The following is a 4,803-nucleotide window of genomic DNA, read 5'->3' as shown; positions in this document are numbered from 1 at the left end:
TCTCTTTAAATTGTTCTTTATTTTATTTAGTGTCTTCTTCACTTCTGATTGGATCATTTTTATGCTGTTGAAGCACCCACTGAGGTCCTTATAACCAGTGTTTTGAACTCTGCATCTGATAAATTGCTTTTATCTATTTTGTTTGGCTCTTTTTGGAGTTTTGTTCTGTTCTTTCATTTTGGCCATATTTCTTTGTCTCATTTTGGCAGACTCCTTGTGTTTGTTTCTATGTATTAAGTAGAGCTGCTTTGACTCCATGTTTTGGTAGCATTGCCTAATGTAGTAGGTGTCCTGTAGGGTCCATACAGTTTGATTTTTCTGATGGTTCTGAGTGATGTTTGTTCTGTATTTTAGCTGTGGTCTGTGAGGAGGCAAGCCGCATTTACCTGTGCCTTCATCTTGACTGGCAGTCTTCGTGAGGTTAATATTTGTTCAAACACTTAAAAGCCATTTGTATTTACTTTTCCCTAATTGCCAGTTCATATCACAGCCCATTTTTTCCGTTGAACCTTTGGTCTCTCCTAACTTGAAGGAGATCTTTATACATAGCATGATCGAACCTTTGTCTAGAGTATGAGTTGCAAATATTTTCCATAGCTTATGAAATGTATCCAGCATTTAGTTCATTTATATTGTTTGCTGGGTAGTATTCAGTTGTGTGACTATAACCACATCTTTTCCCCATTTATTCTACTGTTCTTGGACATTTGAGTGGTTCCTAGTTTTGAGATGTTACAAAAGTTGCTGCTATGAACATTCAAATGCATGTGTCCTTGGCTTCCTCTTTTTGCTGTTCTGCTCCTCCCACCCCTGTACTGGTCTCCCCTAGGGGCATGTTCTTAATAAGTCACTTGCACATGAAATCTCATCTCAGGAACTAGACTCAATACAGACACAGATGGCTTTGGTCACATGGGGGGCTCCAGTGTAGACAGGCTGGAAAAGCATCCATTCCCTCCCCCTGCGGATGAATGAATGGAGTCTCCGTGGATCCTGACAGCAGCAGAAGGTGCCCCTCCAAGACAGAATTCCCTAATCCTTCTGCTGGTTAAGCCAGGGAACAGAGGGCAAGGCATTCTGTCATACCCAGGAGATTTTGTTATCTCCCCTTGTTGGGGGAGGATTTGGGGTAGAGCAGCAGTGGTCAGAGAGACCCAGGCTTCCATCTTGAACCAGGAGCACAAATGGAGATTCCAGAAGAGAATGTGAATCCTAAGAAAGGAGAAGCCCTAACCATGGTTAAGGAAACAGTCCTGAAGGGGAAGAAGAGAGAGGCAGCTAAGAAAGCCCCAGAAATCACAGGGACAGCACAATACCAAATGTACGTCCTGGAAGGGCCTGGCAAGGGGCTGCAGGTGGCTTGAGTGCCCAACAAGCTGGGGATCAGGAAAGTAGAACAGACCCCAGAGTCATGGAGAGGAAGGTGGGGCCCTCCATCCTCCGGCAAGAATACAGCCCACTGGAGAACTCCTACTCACACTGACAGCTGCGGCTTTGGTGACTCCTTATCAAGGGGTCTTCCCTGACCCAGAGCTTGGTGACTGTCCCTGGCACTATACTTTTCACTGTACCACATTTCACACAGCATTGTAGTTGCCTATGTCTTGTCTCTCTCCTCCAGACCCTGAGCTTCATGGAGTCTGAGACTGTCTTTTGTTCACTGCCTTGTACAGAGCCCGACACACTGTCAGTGCTGACAAAATGAGGGGGGCATGTGGCCTAAGAGCTGTGTGGGGACTGAATTCATCCTTGCCAAGCGGATGCTTCAACCCAGATGAGCTATGACCAAGCACATCAGAAGAATTTTCTGCCCAAATCTCAGAGCAACTGTCTATGTACATTTGGGAATAGCAGAGGAGGGGATGGGGCCATTAGACCAAAACTGAGGAAGACAGATCCTAGAGGTGCCACTGATCAACTCAGTGTTCATGCTGGATAGCACCATGGGAAAGATGATTTCTCGAATGCCTTGTTGGTGTCCCTCTTTGGTGGCAATGGGAAGTGTCCTGGGAAGAAGGCAAACCAGTGAGAGTTAAAGCTTTGAAGTGTTCACATAATGAACGATACCTACCATTTGTAAGTAGGACTCATCCTGAAGAGCGACCCAGAATAAGGTGTCCAAGGGAAGCACAACCAACGCCAGCCCATGGAGATGCCAGGCCATTGCACGTGTGCATCAGAAAAAGTCACGCATGTGAACAGTGGATTCGAAGGCAAACATGATGTCCCTCAGCAAAGTGAAGAAGGCGCTTAAAAAAAAAATCTGTACTCAGCTGTAATTTGGGTAGACTTCCATGAAAGGTGGCAGGTTTTTTAAAACCACCTTATTGAAGTAGTGTTTGGTATATTTTCAGAAAACTGTGTGTGTCTTAAGTGGCTCGGTGACTTTTCACAAAGTGAACACACCCATCAAACCTGCACCTGGACCAAGGAACCGCACTGTCCACTCTCCAAAAGTCCCTTTATGGTCCCTCCCAATTATGACCTTCCCCCATAAGTAACCACTATTTTGACTTTTGTCACTATCAATTAGCTTTGAACTTCGTGAGACTGGAACCATGCAGTCTACACTGTTTAGCATCTGACTCCTTTCACTCAACATTAAGTTGGGGACCATAATACGTGTGGTTGTAGCTCCTCCTCACTCCTGTGTAATATTCTACTGTGTGAACGTAGCACAATTCATTTGCCCATTCTATTGTCAGTGTGCATTTGTCATTTCCAGTTTTTGGCTATCGTGAATAGTGTCACTGTAAACATTCTAGTACAATCCCATGGTGGGCAAAAACCTTTCATCGTTTTTGAGTAAATACCCAGGGTGAAATTTCAGGGCAGGAGTATTTTAGCTTTAATAGATAATGTTAAACAGTTTTCCAAAGTCGTCATATAGTCTGTATGATCCCATTCTTATAGACATTCAAAAACAAGCAAATCGAGTCTATGGTGTGAAAGGTCAGGTGAGTGGTTACCTTTGCGGGGTTGTGACTTGGAGGGATCAGAAGGGAGACTCCAGGGTGCTGATAACCAATGGTCTATTTTTTGATCCGGGTGCTGATTTACATGGGTGTGCTGGCTTTTAAAAAAGTGATCAAGCTGTGCAGGTATAATGTGTTCACATTTCCGTATGTGTGTTACACTTGAATCAAAGTTTATTTTTAAAGTCTTGCTATTTTCCTCCCTGTCTGCTTGAAGACCGGTTGCCATCATGAATGACACAGGAACTACCCGCACCAGGAAGTTCATGACCAACAGACCACTGCAGCGGTGACGTCCTCACCCTGGGAAGGCAACAGCACCCAAGGTGGAAATTCGGGAAAAACCACCAAAATGTGTAAAGCCACACCAGGTGTCATCTTTGTGTTTGGTTTCAGAACCCATCTGGGTGGTGGCAAGACAACGGGCTTTGGTGTGATTTATGATTCCTTGGATTACGTAAAGAAAAAAGAACCCAAACACAGACATGCAGGACACGGCCTGTGTGGGAAGACAAAGACCTCGTGGAAACGGGAAGGAAGGCCAGAGCAGAGGGAAGCAAGTCAGGGGGACTGCACAGGCCAAGGTCGGTGCTGGGGAGAGTGAGCTGGAGACCTGACAACAGGAGGAGTGAAGATTCTTCAGTGATTTCGTCTGTGGTGGCAGATTTTTCATGAGAGGATGAATAAACTAAGAACTTTGATGTGAAAAATAAAATCAAAGTCTTCAGGAGCCTCAGACCCCTGGGGGTGGACATACTGAACCCCTCTGAGAACTCTCCTATCCCAGGTGGACCTCCACTCCCTTGGAGGTGCACAGAGGCAGACAAAGACTTTCAAGTCACATGGTCCCAGATCGCCCAGTAGCCATCCTTCTGCAGCCACCTGTGGTGCCCCCTCAGGCTCTCTTTCCCAGACAGTCCAAAAACACTGGCCGCATTTGGCTTGCTCTCTCCCAGTCCCACCTCTGGATTTAGCCCACACGTTCCACCCTTCCATGTGACAACAATGTAGAAAAACCAGGGCTTACTTACTAAGTGCTCACCTACTGTGTGCCCAATATGGTGCTGGTCATGCGGGCAGTGCAGGTGAGCAGCCCCTTGTCTCAAGGGGCAGGAAGGGGCACAAATCACTTGAGCATAAGGCAGTTTGTGGTAAATGCATGTCATTTGCATGCACTGGACACTCAGCAGGTAGTCTCCCAGAACAAACCCCACTCACATTTGAATCCTCTGTGTTCCAGTCCAGCAGTTCGTGTTGCAGGAAAAAGACTCACTTTGGTCATGTCATAGGATGGACGTTTATTGAGAAGAAATGCCAGACAGGCTCCCAGGAAAGGTCTGGCCATCAGGCATCAAAAGGAATGGAACCTTAGGCCAAGAAGGGACCCAACCACTGCCATGTGGAGCTCACCAGGCCTCCAGTTTCTCCCCAGCCTGTTAGCTTTATGCTAACACCCCATGACTCCCAACGTTTCTCAGCCAAAATCCCAGAGCAGGGGCTCTTTGCTCCTTCCATCTGTCACCAGGCTACCAGGAGAGTTCACGAGCCTACCCAAGAACTGTCTCCCCTAAGGCACTGACTTCCTGGGAACACATTATCCCTTCTTGGTGACCCTCATGCATCTTAACAGCCCCTGGGCACCCGCTTCCAGGGAGATGTGAACTCAGTGGCTCATGGAGAGGAATGTACCTGGAGCAGAAAGAAGGATGCTGATGACCTGTTGTCTGCTCCTTACACTCCCTGAGGTGGGTGGGGTGGGGATGGAAGCACTTCTTCTTCCAGGGGCCAGATATGACACAGACATCTGCTCAGGCAACCCCACTACTTG

Source organism: Artibeus jamaicensis, unplaced genomic scaffold (assembly GCF_021234435.1).
Source record: "Artibeus jamaicensis isolate MK-2021 breed Jamaican fruit bat unplaced genomic scaffold, CSHL_Jam_final contig_685, whole genome shotgun sequence".
Lineage (NCBI taxonomy): Eukaryota > Metazoa > Chordata > Mammalia > Chiroptera > Phyllostomidae > Artibeus > Artibeus jamaicensis.
Note: the sequence above shows the minus strand (reverse complement) of the source record.